This window comes from Chrysochloris asiatica, unplaced genomic scaffold (assembly GCF_000296735.1).
Source record: "Chrysochloris asiatica unplaced genomic scaffold, ChrAsi1.0 scaffold00070, whole genome shotgun sequence".
NCBI lineage: Eukaryota > Metazoa > Chordata > Mammalia > Afrosoricida > Chrysochloridae > Chrysochloris > Chrysochloris asiatica.
In genome coordinates this window covers 11,858,377-11,877,974 of record NW_006408588.1, presented here as the reverse complement: position 1 = coordinate 11,877,974, position 19,598 = coordinate 11,858,377, and the positions used below count along the sequence as shown (strand labels likewise).

Here is a 19,598-nt window from a genome sequence, read left to right as displayed (position 1 = left end):
TTCCCTTTTCACTCTTCTTCTTGAGAAATTTCAAGATGCCACTGTTGGTCGTTTTGACATAGTTTAGGATTAAATTTTTGGCGTATTTCCTTTTTTGTCTGCTTGTCCTACTCCACAATCCCCGTTAAGGCCTTTTTTCTAGTTGTAAACAGTTCAGGGCCAGCTGTGGCCATTTGCTTTTAATTGGAAACTGTCTCTTTAAATTTCAAGGAGATATGTGTGAATGCCTAGTAGAACCCTCCGAGGGTGGGGCTGGAGTGCCCACTAGCTCAGGCACCCCTAGAGTCACCCGAATGGAGGTACGCAGACAGCAAAGGAACAATGAACAGCTACCAAAAGAAAATAATGTCCACATCTTTATCTCTGCGGTTCTGCCAGGAGTCTGTGGCCACTCCAATCCTTCCCCCGCTTGGTCTCACCAAAGATGGCGGCGTCGCGAATTAGAAAGCAATGGATTTCTTGCTTCTGCCACAAATTCCCCCAGCAGTAAGGCTTCCAATCTTCTAAATATTCCTTTATATGTGGTTCAGAATACTGGGACCATCTCCTGAGCCTGCTTGGTCGGGTATTCTGTGTTGTTGCTGGTAGAGCTGCTTTACTGCACTGCCACCTGATCCGCCATCTTGTTTGTTCTACCAGATTGATTTTTATATGGTATGAAGTATAGTGACTCATGCTGAAATAGCAGGAGGGAGTTTGGTATCTAATAATGGAAATTTACTGATCCTGACAGTAAAATTAACTGCTAATTTTACTATTACAATAATGTAAACAATAAAATGGAAATGTTTTCTGTAAAAGGTTGTTAGCTATAAATCAATAATATGTTGGCAGATGTCTAAAAAAAAAAAAATACATGCTTGGTAATATTATGAATTGACTAAGGAGCTCTGGTAGCGTAGTGGTTACAAATCGGGCTGTGAACCTTAAGGTCAGTGGTTCGAAACTACCAGCCGCTCCACGGGAGAAAGATGAGGCGATCTGCTCCTGTAAAGATTTACACCCTCGGAAACCCTGTACAGGGTCGCTATGGGTCGGAACCGACTCGATGGCACTTAACAATTACAACATTGTTGTTAGGTACCCTTCTGTCAGTTCCAACTCTTAATGACCCTATATGCAACAGAATGAAACACTGCCTTGTCCTGTGCCATCCTCACAGTTGTTTTTATGTTTGAGTCCGTTGTTGCTACCACTATGTCAATCTGTCTTGTTGGGAATCTTCCTCTTTTTGTTGATCCTCCACTTTAACAAGCATGATGCCCTTCACCAGGGACTGATCTCTCCTGACAACATATCCAAAGAATGTGAGACAAAGTCTTGCCATCCTGGCTTCTAAGGAGCGTTCTTGCTGTACTTTTTCTAAAACAGACTTGGTTGTTTTTCTGGCACTCCATGATATTTTCAATATTCATCCTCAAAACCATAATTCAAATGCATTGATTCTTGTGTGGTCTTCCTTATTCATTGTCCAACTTTCACATACATATGAGGTGGTTGAAAATACCATGGTTTAGGTCAGGTTTACCTTAGTGTTCAAGGTGACATTTCTGCTCTTGAGTACGTTAAAGAGTTCCTTTGTTTCAGATTTGCTTAATGTAGTATGAGGTTATTGAAAATATCATGGCTTGGGTCAGGTGTACCTTAGTCCTCAAGCTGACATCTTTGATCTTCAACACTTTAAAAGGTCTTGTGCAGCAGATTTGCCTCATGCAATATATTGTTTGATTTCTTGACTGCTGCTTCCATGAGTGTTGATAGTTGATCCAAGAAGAATGAAGTCCTTGACAACTTCAATGTTTTCTCCATTGATAAAAATTCTGTTTATTGGTCCAGTGGTGAGGATTTTTGTTTTCTTCACACTGAGATGTAATCTATACTGAAGGCTATAGTCTTTGAGTCGGTAACAACTCAATGGCACCTAGCTACAACAACAACAATGCAGTTTGTCATTTGATTTCTTGACTGCTGCCTCTCTGAGTGTTGACTGTAGATCCAAGAAAAATGAAGTCTTTGACAACCCCAATCTTTTCTCCATTTATCATCATGTTATTTATTGGTCCAGTGTGAGGATTTTTGTTTTCTTCACATTGGGATACAATCCATACTGAAGGCTGTGGTCTTTGATCTTCATCATTGAACTAGTAAGGCCTAATTAATGCAAAAAATGAAATACTATCTCTCCTTATGTAAAACAGCAAAAAAAATTAACATCTTTAAATTGATTTCTTTAAATATCTCCTTGCCTGGCATCTGTGGTAACCTACAGCTATTAAATTGCTTATGTCTCTATGCTGCTCGAAATTTTTCAAAAAGAGAAGACATTTAAGGATTCAGGGTGATAGGTGAGGTGAATACATCTCTTGCATCTGCCAATTTCTCAGACATGGTAACTTTGGTTGCTCCTTATTCTCTCTTTTTCTCATCATCAATTCCTCTATTGATTTTTTTTTTTTTTTAATGAAGGTCAAGTACATGTTTGTAGGTGACACCAAGTACTTCAAAGGTTTGTCCCTTCTCTTTACTGTTCTGATTTAAATCCCTAGTGGAATTTTCTGGTGCATGGATAGTGATAAATGGTGTTGAGAATGACATAGAAATGAAGTCAGAAGTAAGTTTATAGCACTGCCGGGGACCATCTGTTAATGTAAATGTTTAACGTAAAATGCATTAAGGCCTAAGAGCTGTGGAGACATTTTATTTGTATCTTACCCATGGGATTATTCCTGGCCCTAAATTGAGAGGACTTCTGGTTAAACTTGGGAAGGGTGGTTTTATTCTTTTATCTGCTGCTATTTATTTCCTGGGATGGAGTCCTAAGCATTAATTTAAATTATACTTGTTTAAGAATTTGAACTAAACAGTAAAAATGAGAAGCTTATGCCTGATTTTCACTTTGAATTTTAAAGTGTTTAAATACATTTGTGTGGCTAATTAGAATTTATGCTTAAAAAAAAAAAAAAAAAAAAAAAACAGTTGCCATAATGAACACTTACTGTTAAATTGTTTGTTTTGGTGAAATTTGGAGTCTTAAGTATAAGAAAATTAAGTACTATCTTTAGAATAGTGTTAATCAAGATAAAATGTCAATCAAGATAAAAATAATTTATGAAATCAGTGAACCTGAATTAAAATCACGATTGAAGCTATTTGAATTGTATGGTTATTTTCCAGTCCTTTCAGAATAAAATAGAGAAATGTAAAAGTACCCTTTTCATTTTTAACCCTTGAAAAATATATTATTGGAGAAGAAAGTTTAAGTAATTTATATTCTTAGTGTTAACAGGAAAAAAAAAATTTCTTTCTACTTTTTAAAGGGAATCATCAAATTCAACTGTCAGATGCAAATAAATGTCATTTTGAGTATCTATCTGGTGCCAGTGATTTAATGGCTTGGGCTGGCGGAATTGTTTTTATGTACCAAATGAAAGTAGAGAGAAATAGGGAACAATGAGGAGAAATAGAGGGAAAGAAGAAGAGAGGAGGTAGTAGAAAAGAATCCAAATATAAAAATATTGAAGTAATCAGGAAGATACTTTTCCAAGTAGAATTCATATTGGAGGTTATTTCTTCTAGAAATTTCTGTGTGTGATGAGGTTAAAATAAACAAAGAAAGAAAAGAAAAGATTAGAAGTTGAACGGGTTCCCTCTGGGTAGATAAAACTACCTGTTCAGCTAGAATGATTCTGATGATCTTTCTTCTCAAGCTTGTCCTTTGAGGTCAGCAAAAAAGTCTTCCTGTCTCACCTCTCCCTTGTGGGGTTGATGAATACATAATTGAGATCACAAAAGAACAGTGATAAGAAGTACAGAGTCTGTCTCTAAAATCATACATATTTTTACTGCCCCTCTCTACCCCACTGCCATTTATTTTAAAGGTCTTTCTTAGGATTCTTCCACTATAAACTCTTGATAATTTGGTGATCAGAAGTTTGTAGTGGGCTGACTAGAGACAGGATATGGCGTATACAAAAATTTTGAAATGCAAAGAAAGACCTCAAGACAGATTCCAAATGAAATCATAACCTCTGAAGCTGAATGAAGTCCTAAAGGTCATTTAGCCCAGATCTCTTACTGTGTGGGATAAGAAGCAGTTATAGGACTAGAGTCCTGGTGTGGTGCTGTGAGTCAATGTGCTCGACTGCAAAGTCAGTTTGAACTGCAAGGTCACTATGCATCAGAACCGGCACATAATAACCACCATAGGTAAGGCACTGAGACTCCTGGAATAAAGTGATTTTCCTCAGGTCACACATCCTGTTAGAAATAGAAGTAAAACTCTTTTCGTTCACCCAGAATCTTTTCATTCTCAGCCTATTGTCTTCACTACACTATAATTCTTCTCTATATTACATGACTTTATGTAATTGATTAGGTTTAAATCTTTCCTCTGTCAATTCTAGCAACTAAGTTGTCCTAGTGGTGCCATGGGTAAGCACTTAGCTGCAATGCTAACTGAAAGATCAGATTTTTTTTTTTTCAAACACTCAGACATATATAATAATTTATACCACCAAAGGGCACATTCTGCAAGTCTGCCTCCTGCCTACCAGCTTTCAGTCCCTCTCTTTCCATGAATCTAGGGTCCTCACCTGTTCCCTCTCTCTATGTCCTCATCTCTGCCTCCATCTCTGGTGTCGCTGCTTCTCTGGATAAGGTCTCGCATTCTGCTTGTGCTCTTCTCCCTTGATGGTCCTAGGGTCCTTTGTTTCTGGACTGTAAAATTAACTACTCCCCCATTTTTGTTACAAAACTTCTACCTTTACAATTGTGACAGTCACAACTAGTCATGATAACAGTTACTCACTATTGAATCATAAGAATGTTATCCTCATCTCTTTTCACCAGACCCCTCTAGACAAGATGAAAACTATTCAGTGGGAATTCCATCTTACCCTGCCCACTCTTAAACTAAACTCCCTCTTGAAAACTTGTAAGCCAGTCATTTTGTGCCTTTATCACCCCACCCCCCCAATTATAGGTAGCCAATGTCTAAGTTGCCCGTTCCTATCTACTCTGTATACAGAGGGGATAGGATTAATATTTGATATGAAGACTCGTTCCATCTCCGTTGGTGTTTTAAGCTAGTACAGTTATAAAAGTATGGGTCAAGTTCATCAAATTGTAGCAATTTACACTCATTTTCTTTATAAATTTTTTTTTAGTTTCTTCTAGTCAAGTTCTGATTAATCAAGTCATCGAGGTTAGGTTAAATGGGTACTATCTGCAAGTTTGGGCATTCTTCCACTTCATATCAGTTGGACACTTCACTCTCAGCTTTAGCCCTCTATGGATATGTCCTGAGGTCTCACCACACTTTGGACCAACCAGCTCTTCCTCTTCTCTCTCTCACCTCCAGGTCAATGGGAGTCTATGGAATGTGATTGAACTCAGCCCATTTCTTAATTGGTGCCTTTTCCCCTCTTCCACTCACCAGTAGCCCAATGTGGTTGCCAGCAAGCTTACATGCCTGCTTCTGCATTCCTTTGAGTTTCAGTCTTGGAGGGAGGTTTGTCCTGAAGAGACTTGATTGCTTTTCTTGATGGCTTCTTGGCAAACAACTTGCTTGTTCTTGTAGTAGCCAATCACACTGCCATTTTTGTGTTGGATTTTTCCTGCTGATCTTTCTTTGAAGATGCATCTTCTGTTGCTCTTGCTGTTCCAGGCTGGTCTGCTTGTCCTTTCTAGTGGAAATGCCCCACCTCAGAAGGTTCTGGATAGGGCTCAGGATAAGTCTGTTCACTTTGAAGGTAGTGTTTCTACCTGTCTAATCTTTCCTTGAATAACTCTGCACTATTGTGTGGCTCTGTGGATTAATGCGCCAGACTGCAAAGCTGTTTGAACTGTAAGGTTCGCAGTTCAAGCTCACCAGCTGCTCCTCAGAAATCTTATACAGGTAGGCTGTAGGTTGGAATCGACTCGATGGCACTTAACAACAACAACAGCAATTCAATTTAGACCACGTCCAAATGACAGTATGGATATACTTCTTGTTGTTGTTTCTAAGTGTGATTGAGTCAGTTCTGACTCATATTGACCCAGTATAGTGTCTCTACCCTTATGGCTCAAACTGACCTTACAGTCAAGAGCACCACATCAGGACTCCGTGGATATACTAGAGGAACATAAGCTGTGTTCCTGTTGAGTTCGGGATATGAAAAATCTGAAGGGTCAAGATTAGGCATGTAGGGTGGATGGAATAAGGTTTCCCAATGAAATTCTTAGAGGACAGCCCTTGCTACCCTTGAGAAAAAAAAGCAGATGCATTGTTGTGATGGGGCAAAAATCCTTAAGACAGCTTTCCTGGCCTTTTTCTCATCCATACAATTTTCAATTTTCTAAAAACGCTCCCCAATAAGCTCGCATGATTGTCCTGTGTCCTTCAAGAAAATCTGTCAAGATTACCACTTTGGAGTCCCAAAAATCAGTTTTCAGAGTCTTCTGATTTGACCTTTCTCTCTCTGCCTTGGATTGAACTGGCCCAGCAGATCCCCTTGGAAACCACTGTTTTAATTTGATCTTTTTTGAAAAGGTACATTAATGAGACAGACAAGTGTATTACTGAGAGAATTTCTCTGTAAACATCCACTGAGCAGAGACATGTTTCAACACATTTTGTTTGGAATAAACCTATGTATGTGGGATTCTATGAACTCGAACCCCACAAGTTTGGAGGTTCAAACTCTTCAGCCACTCCTTGGAAACCCTATACAGCATTGCTATGAGTCAGAACCAACTCAACAGCACTTAACAACAGTAACAGTAGATAATAGATAAACATTTGCCTACACATATACACACACATACATACCAATACACTTCTATGCATACATGATACACATGTAACCACACCTTATTTTTTCAGTTGTTACACATTGTAAATGTCATAACATTTACCAAAAATGTCCTTTTTTCCTTGTGTACTTCTTGGTGACATCATTTACGTTGGTAAATCTGTGCACACTTCACGTACATTTGGAAATATATTTCTCATTGCCAGAAATAACAAATGTCTAGTTTCTAGAGAGGAACTTGGTAGCATAGGGGTTACGAGTCAGGCTGCGAACCTCAAGGTCAGCAGTTCAAAACTACCAGCTGTTGCACAGGAGAAAGATAAGGTTTTCTGCTCCTGTAAAGATTTACAGCCTCAGAAACCCTATACAGGGTCTCCATGAATTGGAACTGACTCCACTGCACATAACCACTACCACCACCACCAACAACTATCTGAATATTGATTTGCCTACCTATACCTGGTAACCAGTGGTTATTGATTTCAGTCTTCTCCTTTTATAATAGTGAGGTCTTACAGTATTTGCCCTTTTGTGAGTGACTTATTTTACTCAGCATAATGCCCTCCATATTAATTTGTATTATAATTTGAGAAGTCCACCTTATTCTTTATGGCTGCATAGTATTTTACCAATTTCTCTTTGAGAAATTCTGATCAAGAAATGCCAGGCAGACAGCTGCCATCTTAACTCAAGTCTTTTATTTTTGAGAACTTTCTAGAAGAGACCTCTGGAGAGGGGATGTGAAGATGCTTTCAACAATACCTAGGAAGAGTGTGAGGTGATAGGTGGCCTGTGTGTTTGAGAAATCACAGCTAACATTCCCCTGGTTAAAGCAACAGCAGTATCAGGCAAGTTGGAGAAATTTCAGAATAATTGGAAAAGACTGCAAGCTAAGTACACTTGAAATGAGATGGTGGATTCTCTTAGGATCAATCCAAACTCTTGCTTTGTTATATGGAGAGAAATGGCATCTCAAGGAGAAGTGGGGACCGCTAGCTCCTGTGGACACCTCTGTCGAGGTGTGTGGCAGTATTTCAGATAAGTCCCTGTGACTATTTGGACTTTGAAGTCCTTCTACTTCCACTTATTAAGTAGAGTTGCTGAGGCCATTTTCATTCTGCTCACCATCTAAGCCTGCTCTTGGAAAATCTGCATTGTGTAAGCTGGCTGGAAGACCTAACAGTGAGAGCTCTCACGATTTTCTGCTGAAGATAGGATATGACTGTGTTCCACTTTTCTCAATCTAATTAGTGACTTCTATTACAAAAACAAAACAAAGCAGAGTCCTAATGGTACAGTGGGTTAAGCACTGGGCTGTTAACCACAAGGTCGGAAATTCAAACCCACCAGCTACTCCACCGGGGAAAGATTAGTCTATCTGTTCCTGTAAAGACTTACAACCTCAGAAACCCTATGGAGCTGTTTTCTGACATATAGGGTTGCTTTCAGTCAAAATAGACTTGACAACAGTGGATATTGCAAATTCAGCCAAGATAATCAATAATCAGGGCAAACAAATGTCCAAATAGTTTGAAGACCCTCTTTTCTCTGAAGTTTTCATATACTCGTCTGTATAATGTTCTTGAGTACTTTATTATACTATAAATGGTGGTGGTAGTGTACCGTGGAGTCGGTTCCAACTCATAGCGATCCTGTATCCAGTTTCTGCAACTGTAAATCTTTATTGGAGCAGAAAGCCTCATCTTTCTCCTGTGGAATGGCTGGTAGTCTCAAACTGTTGACCTTCAGGTTAGCAGCCCAGCTCAAAACCACTGTGCTACCTCCTTATACTATAAATAGTAGTAATCTTTTCAAAAGCACATTTATTGAAATTTTCCCCATGTTGTTGTTAAGTGCGGTCGAGTTGGTTCCAACTCTTAGCAACCTTGTATAGGGTTTCTGGGGCTTTAAACCTTTGTGGGAACAGAAAGCCTATTCGTTTTCCTGTAGAGTGGCTTGCACACTTGAACTGTGGCCCTTGTGGTTTACAATCCAGTGCTATTGTATGGAGTTAATTCAAGAAGAGTCTTAATAAATAGTATTTCATGTGCAGTGTCTGAGGAAAGGAAAGGCTAGGGTAGAGCACACTCTAAGTTTGTTTAAGAAAGAGGACATAACCTGTCATGTAGATACAAATCAGAAATGCTTGTCAGTTTTTAAATGTGTGTTAGCTTCCATAGTTCTTGATTCCTCCTTATTAATATTAGCATGTTGAAGATATGCTGTCCCTATAAAAAGTACATATTTATAAATAAGGCAGTTTGAACTATACTTCATCTGTTTAATTTTAAATGGCATTTGAACCTTACCATTCTTTCTCTGTTGAAGGTATTCAGGCCATTTAGGTGCACTTTAGAAAGTAAAGCCACTGTGTAAGGCTAAATCCTTTTTGATGATGATCCTATGGTAACAACAAGCAAATGTGTATTATCAATTGAGGATCACCATCAGACCCCTGAAACCTTAGGCGATACCTGAAAGATGGGTGGTTTAAACCAACCCAGTGGTTACATGGAGGAAAAACCTAGTCATTTGCTCTCACAAAGATTGTTTCTGTTGTTGTTGTTAAGTGCCATCAATTAGGGTCTGACTCATAGCGACCCTGAATAGGGTTTCCAAGGAGTGACTAGTGAGCTTGAACCAATCTTGCAGTCCAAACTGATCTTGCATTCCAGCTCATGAGCACACAGCACCACACCAGGACTCCCTCATAAAGATTACAGTTTAGGAAACCCTATGGGGCAATTCTACAGTGTCACATAGGGTCATTTTGAGTCAAAACTTGACTCAATACTGCATGATAATAGCATCAGACCCTTTGGGATTGTGGCATTGGAGCTGGGTAATACAAAGGTTCACACACAACACTGCTAGCAAAAAGAGATGAAAACTTTGAGTCTATTCACAGTCGCCTTGGGAAACCAGGCAGTCTGCTTCCAGAAAATCAGTCATCGAAAACCCTATGGAGCACAGTTCTACTCTGACGTGCATGGAGTTACTATATTTGTTGTTGTTAGGTGCCATTGAGTCGGTCCAACTCATAACAACCCTGTGCACAACAGAACAAAACACTGCCCTGTCCTGGGCTAACCTCCCAATTGTTACCATGCTTGAGCCCATTGATGCTGCCACTTTGCCAATCCATCTTGATGGGGGTCTCCTTCTTTTTCTCTGACCCTTTACCTTACCAAACATGATATCCTTCTCCAGCGACTGGTCCTGACAATATATCCGAAGTACGAGAGACGAAGTTTGGCCATCCTGGCCTCCAAGAAGCATTCTGGCTGCACTTCTTCCAACACAGATCTGTTGGTTCTTTTGGCAGCCCATGGTGCTTTCAATATTCTACTTCAACACCATAACTCAAATGCATCAATTCTTATTCTTCATCAATTCTTCCTTATTCACTGTCCCAACTTTCGCATGTGTATGTGGTTATTGAAAATATCATGGCTTGGGTCAGGCACACCTTAGTCCTCAAGCTGACACCTTTGCTCTTCAACACTTTAAAAAGTTCTTGTGCAGCAGATTTGCCTAATGCAATACGTCGTTTGATTTCTTGACTGCTGCTTCCATGACTGTTGACAGTTGATCCAAGAAGAATGAAGTCCTTGACAACTTCAGTCTTTTATCAGTCATATTCAGTTTGAAGCAACTGTTTATTTATTTATTTTCAGTCTTTTATTATTTTTCTATATGTTCTTTTTCAAAAGATTCAGTCAGTGGCCACTTACTGAGTAACTACCTCCTGCAAATCGATGTGGGAGTACCCTGACCTCAAGGTGTTAATAAGGGTGTTGGAAACCCTGTGACATTGTATGCCCAACAATATGCTGACAATTTCAATACTAAGTCAATTCCACAGAAACTAAGTCACTTGATTATTGGAGAGTTGAAAGCTACAAAAAATCTCACAAACCATCCCTCCCACAGCACTCTTCACTCCTTAGTTGGATTTGACATTTCATTGTGATGGCACACAGAACTCAGACACCATACTCACAGTTCGGAGATTTCACTAGGGAAATTAACAGGTTACAAAATCAGAATCAGAAATGTTCAGGGAGCAGTTTACCAATCAGGACAACCTCTCCTCTGCCTTGCCCATAAGCAAGCTTCTCTCTGGGCCTCAACCCCTTGGCCTGGCCTCTGGCTCCATCAGTGTTATAAAGGTCTTTTAGGGCTACTGATAAATGCCCACAGGACATTTATTTGACCTTATAAGTCCTGGCCTGAAGGCACTAGGTAGCTTAGTGGATCTGCAAACCTTGCTCCCCAATTAAGTGCCTGGAGGCACCCTACTCCGCAAGCAAACTTCCTGCCCAAAATCTTTCAGTTTTACTTGTTTCCATGGGCTGGGAACCTTAAGGTCAGCAGTTCGAAACTACCAGCTGTTCCTTGGGAGAAAGATGAGGCTTTCTGCTCCTGTAAAGATTTACAGCCTCAGAAACCCTGTGTGTACAGTACTTAACAACAACAACAATGGACTGGGAAGTGAACTGCTCTGTCTAATGCTCTAGCTCTTGGTTCTGCTCTTCCTCTGCCACTCCTCTGTGTTGGGTTTTCATTCCTGGGCTGAAGAGGTTCAAAGGATGTACTCCACTCCTAGCTTATTTTCTTGATGGTAGTAAGATCCCCTTTCATTCTTCTGAGAAGGTTTATGTTATCATGATAGAGTAACAATGTTTTTTACAATCACAATGAACTTTTTTAACCATCATTCACAACTGAATCATATCATCCTATCAGTATCTTCTCTCACCTTTTCTTACCCAGACCCATCAGGAAAAGAGTCATTTGGTGGGAGTTACAAAGAATAAGGCTAGCAGAGACATATTAGATAATTCCCTACATCACAACAGCAAACAAGGAACATACTTTTGGAAGAAGGCTGTTTGCTTTGCATTTCCAAGAAGAAAGCAAATAATCAGAGAGGAAGAAATAAAAATACTGTAGATGGCCCCAGCATCATGAACAGCAGCACGTGGCACAGTCCCTACAGATAAAAGGCCTCTGTCCCTTTGTCAACAGTCATTTCATACATGAATGGGAAGAGGCCCAGCAGTCATGAGGGTTCTCTTTGTGCTTTCTGCTTCCCCAGTTTTTCAAGAAACACGAAACTAACACCTAGGAATATTTTGACAAGCTTAGGAAACCTTTTCAAAAAATAACTCTTATGCATGGCAAGAAGTTACTAAAATCAGAATTATTTTCCCATGGAGATGACAACCACAGAGCTTCTCATTCACACCTTCAAACTCATGCAGAGAGCAGCCAAGATCTGTCCTTCTTGTGTACATTCCATTGCTGTACAGGAGATTTGAAAGGACAGCAGACACCCTGGAGGGAGACTTCAATCCCATCACACTTGCCTGATTTGTTTCAAGAACACTTATTTGACCTAAATTAAGGTAGTGCCTCTTTTTATGTGTGTGTTCTGAATTTGAAGCATAAATCAGGTGGGGGATTTTGCACTATCTTTGTGTTTTTAAAATAATCATAAAAAATTCTCCAAGTGCTTTCTTTAACCAGACCTCTGAATGACCATATTTTGGAGTGCTATAATGGTAAAACCACCTTTCTCTTTTATGTCTCAAAGAGTACTTAGTCATATGAACAATTTGATGGAGGACTGACTACACTGTAACTTCAGGAACATATTTTTCTTTTTAAAATAACTAGGCATTTTGATTGAAGGCTTTAGTCTTCCCTGATTATAGATTGGACAAATTAATATTCATGGTTATATGGAGGAAAGCTGCCCTTGGCCTTAAGTTCTAGTGAACTGCTCCAAAATTAATGAGATATGGTAATTATTAAGATATCTGAGTAAATATCTCTGTGTGTTAGACTATGAAACAATGTGCTTTCTTCTTCCATGGAAACATAGTCTACATTTACCTGTAATTTCTGAGTTGTGGCTTCTTCTTTTTTCCCTTATTGGGCCAATCAGTTTACCAGACACAGTGCATCTTCGTTCCCCCTGTTCCATATACCTTTCTTAATTGTTTAATTTCACTGACAGCTTCCAATATGACAAGATCTCATGCCCAACCAATTGCCCCTTTTCTCCCTTGTCTCTTCTTGCCTTCCTATTCAAGATCTTTTATTCCCAACCTGCCACTAGTTGTCAAAAGAGAAAAGTCCAAAACTCTCCAGCTTCTTCTGGAAGTAAACTTTATCCACCACACTGCATATTGAGAAATACCTAACATGCAGTTTACAGAATCAGACATGTAGCATCCCTCAGTCACACTTGGTATTAAGGAGACAAAGCGCTTTGTAGGAATTGATTGGGTAGTTCTCAGTACTTAAAACCTGGGTGTTTGAGCAGGCACATAAAGCCTGAGACTTAGAGATCAAGGAGCTGGAGGAAGAAACAGAAATTTCAGAGCACACAAACCAACTGACCAAGGGCAGCCTAGGCCCCAAGATGAGGTCCTATCATGCTATAGTTCCTCCCCAAATTCCTTTTCAGTAGGAAGACAGTGCCCTCTCAGCCTCCCCTCTCAGTCAAAAAGGTGGCCTCAAGCAGGCAGGATGGAATAAGCATTCGCCTTCCTTTCCCGTAACAAGATTCTGTCTTGATCTGAGTCTGAGTGTGCTACAAGTTACAACAGTAGCTAGTTTGTTGCTTGATTGTTATTTGAAACACTGACTATGGAAATGGCTGAAGAAAGCTGAGACCATATTTCATAAGATCTTGAATGTCAGAATCAGACGTTTGCACTGTTATGATAGGTAATACGTTCCATAGTTTATAATATGCCATATTCTTTTTTATCTTTATATTAAAAGTGAGAAAGTTTAATAAAGCTACATTTTATAACAGAAATACAAGTTGTATAAATTGTAGCTGGCTTAGATTCAGCCACCTTATTCCTCAGGAGGTATTTTACACCCCCTCCCCTATCCCTGCTTTCCAGCTGGTTTGACTGAAGGAGAGAAGGATTAAGAAATCAAGTAGCTTATCTGAGAGGTTCCCCACGGGGCACTTTGTCCCAGGTGTTCCTGCTTCTAGCTTATATAATCAGGAGCAGTTTTGCGTGCCTTGGGTATTACCGTAAGGGTGATTGTTTGAGTCAGTGGGTGATGGTGTTGGGACAATTATTACCAGGTTATGTGTGATCTTAAAGACCTAGTTAGTGCCCCAGGAGACCCCGAGACAGGGCTTCTTCCCATACCTTCGCAATGGAACATGCTGAAGTAAGGTGGTACCACTTGCCCTATAGGAACAAAAGTGAATGATTAAGGGGATAGTATGTTCTAGTGCTTTGGGGGAGAAAAGCACTCCAAGTTAATCTTTTCTAATGTGTCCCTTTTTGTTGTGTTTTCATTGTTGTTGTAGTTCTTTGTTCGTTTAAAAGGAAACTAAACCAAAACCATGAGAAATGAACGTGGTTTTCTCTGGGAATTTAAAGTAGAACCCAACAATTAAAGCTAATTTTAAAAAAGGAAATAGAACAGTAAAGTAGTTTCCTTCCATTTTTATTATTTTTTAACTTTCTCTGTGTTAAGTTTATTTATGGAGTCCTGGTGTGGTTCTGTTGGATAAGAACTGGACGGCTAAAACACAAGGTCAGCCATTCAAACCCACCAGCCGTTCCTTAAAAATCCCTATATGGGGGGTCACTATGAGTCAGAACTGATTCAACAGCACTTAACAACAGCAAGAAGTTATTTATAATGTATGATTTTAGATAAAACTTGAGATGGAATTAAGTTGTGAGAGATTTATGATTTATGTCCCGAGTGTAGTCACTGAACTGGCATGTGGCGGATTCTTTAGAAAGTGAGTCTCGGGTGAACCTTAGGACACAAGATTACCTATATGGAGGAGATCAAAGACTCTGGTGTGTTTTTTCTCCCTTTTTAAACTATGAGATTAATGCATACAATTGAAAAAGATTTCAAATTGTACTGCAGAATATCAGGAAAAATTATGTTTCCTCTGATCATCATCTCAAACCTACTGTTCTCTTGTTGGAACCAGTATTAACATTTGGAGGTACAGATTTCAGAACCTTTGCTTCTGCCTCTACAAATAAGAACATGCACAAACACACATGCATCCACATAACTACACCTATCCAAAAAAGGCTTTTTAAAGTCTTCGTAAATGTAATTATATAATAAATATTAGTTCTGAACTTCTCTCTTTGTCACACATGCAGAAATATTTCATTCAATTCCATTTAAAATCAAAATTAAGAAAAATGAAGTTTTGCTGGAGCTACAACAGTATGCACTAGATTGGGACTTCCGGTGTGGTGCTATAGGATAAGCACTGGACTGTAAAACACAAGGTCAGCGATTCAAACCTACCAGCTGGTTCTTGGAAACTCTATACATGGTCACTATGAGTTGGTACCAACTCAACACCACTTAACAACAACAAAAGACTGGGATAGACAGAAAGTAACTGAAATGAGCAAGTCAATTTCTACCAAAGCATTGTGACTTGGTTCTATGGTTAAGTGAGGCCTGTATAGAGTTCAGCAAGCCCCACAAATGTTCCATTGTCTTAAAAACCTTGCCTAATGATAGACCTTAGGGTTTCCTTCTTTCCAGTTTTAAATGAATGAAGTAATAACATTTTTTCCAAAGCACTCTTCAACCTGGTCCCCACCCTTGTAATTTCTTATGTGGTCATATTCTACTTGCTCCTGGACTTTGCAAGGTCTGGGGCTTAAGATGATAGTGTTCCCTGAGAACTGGAAGACTAGAGCATGCCATTTAAATTCAGTCATTCATTCATATACTCATTTATCAATTAGAAAATATTCATTGACTATTTTTTTTTTATATCCTATGCCATACATTGAGCAGGTTATCAGAGAAAGAAATGTAAAACAGATGGACATGGTCCATCCAATGACCAAAGGAGCTGACAGGTCAGTGAGGGATAAAGATAAAGAAACAGACAATTATAAGATAGTGTATTAATGCATTGATTAATGAGATGTGGAAGCTCTTGAGGCAGACTCAAGGGAGTAGGAAATGCTTCATGGACTAGGAAACATTTAATGTGAGCACTGAAGGTTGATTAGAAATGGGATGAATGAATAGAGGTTTGCAGGAAGAAGTATTCCAGAAAGAGAAGACACATTATAAAGATTCAAAACTGCCTGCAGAGTAGGGCAAGTGATCTGGGAAGGGTTGCTATTGTTAGATACTGTCAAGTGAGTTCCAACTCCTAGTGACCCTGTGCACAACAGAATAAAACACTATCCGATCCTGCACCAACCTCACAGTTGTTACGTTTGAGTCCATTGTTGTACTTGTGTCAATCCATCCTGTTGGGAATCTTCCTCTTTTTTGATGACCCTCTAGTTTGTTGTTGTTAGATACCATCGAGTTGGTACTGACTCACAGTGATGTTATGCACAACAGAACGAAACACTGCCCTGTCCTGCACCAACCTCCCAATTGTTACTACGTTTGGGCCCATCGCAGCTGTCACTATGCCGATCCATCTCATTGGGTCTTCCTCTTTTTCTCTAACCCTCCACTTTACCAAGCATGATATCCTTCTTTACGGACTGGTCCCTTCTGATAGCATGTCCAAAATACATGAGATGAAGTCTTGTCATACTCACTTCTAAGGAGCATTCTGGCTGTACTTTTTCAAGGACAGATTTGTTTGTTCTTCTGGCAGTCCATGGCACTCTCAATATTCTTCACCAGCACCATAATTCAAATGCATCAATTTTTTTTTTAATCTTTCTTATTCATTGTTCAACTTTCACATGCATATGAAGCTATTAAAAATTCCTCAAAGAGACATCTTTGCTCCTGAACACTCTAAAAAGATCTTGTGCAACAGATTTAGTCACTGCAATACATCATTTGATTTCTTGACTACTGTTTCTATGACCTTTGATTGTGGATCCAAGTAAAATGGAATCCTTGACAACTTCAATCTTTTCTTCATTATCATGATATTATTTATTGGTCCAGTTGTGAGGATTTTTGCTTTCTTTACCTGTATTTATAATCCATACTTAAGTCTAGGAGGGGTAAGCAGGGTCAGATATCCTTGACCTTAAAGGTCATGAAGAGATTATTATTCTGAGAGTTATGGGCAACAATTGAGAAATTTTGAGTGATATAAATAATAAAGTGTTCAGTTATTAACTGAAAGATTGATACTTTGATTCCACCCAGAGGTACGTTGGAAAAGAAGTCTTGGCAACTGGCTTCCCTTTGGAGCGCCCTATGAAACTCCCATAAAGAATTCAGCCCTAACCCTAAATCCCACCATACTCCATTGTCTTGAATGACTTACCTAATGGCATACCCTTCCAGTTTTAAATGGATTAAATAAAACATTTTCCCAAAGGCCCTATACAGCATAGTTCTACTCTGAAATATATGGGGCACCGTAAGTTTAAATTGACTTGATTGCAACTGGTTTTGTGTGTTTAGAGGTGTGATTCGATTTTTAATGTGAAAGGGGCAGAAAGATTATTAGAATGGGGACACTGTCCTCAATTTTGCATATGAGCCAAAGTATATAGGAAGAACGGAGAAGAGAGCCCATTACAGTGCAGCTAGGAAGGAGGGACCAAAAGATCTGGTAGCGTAGTGGTTACGAATCGGGCTGCGAACCTTAAGGTCAGCGGTTCGAAACTACCAGCCGCTCCGCGGGAAAAAGATGAGGCTTTCTACTCCCGTAAAGATTTACACCCTCAGAAACCCTGTACAGGGTCGCTATGGGTCGGAACCGACTCGACGGCACTTAACAACAACAACAACATACTAGGGAAGTGTCTCTGAGCTGTGTCTCTTGTGCCAGCCTTCAAGTGATACCTTGTGAGCAAGCTTGTTCACTCGCTTAAGATCCAATGGAGTTTTGCAACTTGTAGAATCTGTATAAACCATGAGCAAAGCCTTTAACGCTGCCATTGCAAAGTTTAGTGTGTGTGGTGCAGAGGTTAGATATAGCTCAGTCTTTGGGGGAGATGTATGTGCATTTTTTATTTTGTTTTGTTTTCAAGAGATAATTGCATCCCAGGCTAGAGCCTTGCTCACCCTCTCTTTTGGACTCAGAGTACGGTGCCTGCTCTATTTTCTACATGACTGGTCTTTACTTCAGAACTGAAGAGTCATATATCATTCTGATTGATTTTTTTTCCCTCTCTCAAATAAAGTGGTGGTGGTGGTGGTGTGGGGGCCAGGGTGAAATAGAGATTGCTGTGAGACAACAACATAGCAACTCAACCCAAATATGCAATTCTCAGGAGCTCCCTGTGCCCAGCTCTGCTTTGTCTCCTCAAGAGCTGAGATAGAGAAATGGAGGTTTGCTTGGGGTCAGCCAGTGAGTGGGTAAGGAGCAGAGAAAATAGATCAGAAGCCCAACCTTGGAAAGCCTCCATCTCTGTCAGAGGGCAATGGGCAGTAGAGGACACACTAGACTTAGGAAATGATCAACTAGTGTCTTGAGCAGTGGGGTACAGTTAAGCCCTAAATTGCCTACCAAGCTTTGTGCCTTTGAATTCTCGGCTTTACAGTTACCTTTGTCTTCTGCTTTTGCTTTCTTTCTTTTTACTGTCAGTCACTCCGAAGGCATAGATATAAAGACACCAGAACATAAGCATCAATTTCTATTAAAGCAGAAAAGACAGAAATAAGATTTGTGTGTGCATGTGTACTTATGTGTGTGCGCATTTTTAAAGCAGCCCTTTGTGAGGATAAATGGATTTACAACAGTGACTGGGATTGTACCAACATTGGAATATATCTGATTTATGCAGACCAGTCTATCTGTTCTACAATTTTTAAAATTTTCTTTTCAAACTTTATACAGTTTTTATTTCATCCAATTCACTAATAGAGTTCTAAGGGATTAAGATCTTTTGACAAAAGAATTTCTCTTTTATATGTGTGTGTATTCTTTGCCCTTAAGTGCACACATGCCTACTAGTACTTAAAGAGAATTGCATTTTTGTTTTGTTTTGTTTTTTTCTAAAGACGTTTAATGACCATTTGGAAACTTTAGCATCACATGCCTTGATGATTAACTCTTTCTTGGACTCAAAGAAACCTTATTGAATTTCCTTTGGAGATTAAATATTGGCTGTAATTAAAAGCAATAGAGAGGATTATTGGCATACAGATGGTTAAAAGTGAGGCTTTGAAATTTTGATCCATACAGAGTGGTTGCAAGAATATTGTGGTGATGTGTGTGGTTTGTGTGTGTCTAGGTGTGTATGCTTATATGTGTGGATATGAAATTGGAAAAAAAAAAAACCAATGCATCAAAATGGACAGGTCATTTTGTTGAATGTAACTGAACTCCTGAGTATTGGAAGATTAGAGGCAGTCATAATTTCTGGCTGCCATGCTTTATGCTAATGTGACTGTCCTCTGTTGTATGTGTCTGCTGAGACAGCCCTTTTCGTCTGGCTTAATTTCCCCCCTAATGGTAGCGGTCATGGCCTGGGTAGCTACAGTCAACTTTTACCAATTTAACCAACTGCCACTGCAAGCCATTATAAATTATCATTCTTATTTAGCACTTGAATCTAAAATTTATTTCTTTCCTTAAATTTCTATAAGACACAGTTATAAAGTTTGGTCTACTTTAGCTATGCTTCCTCCTTCTATAAATCAAAATCTATCATTTAGAGTAAGCTAAAATTTTTTGGATACTAAGCATTTGTAACTCCTGCAAGTCATACTGGTAAGTTATTAAGACAGTTCATTCATTCATTCATCAATGAATTTAACAGATATTTACTGAGCACCTACTTATACAAGGCAATGTTCTAGACAATATTAATAAAACACTGAACACTATAC

General features: G+C 39.2%; 1 protein-coding gene across 1 annotated transcript in view; it reads left to right on the top strand.

The window, feature by feature from the left end:
- The window catches only part of NRXN3 (neurexin 3), a 1,807,186-nt gene that overhangs the window by 659,721 nt on the left and 1,127,867 nt on the right, over window positions 1–19,598 (top strand). The gene's annotated exons all lie outside the window — the stretch shown is intronic.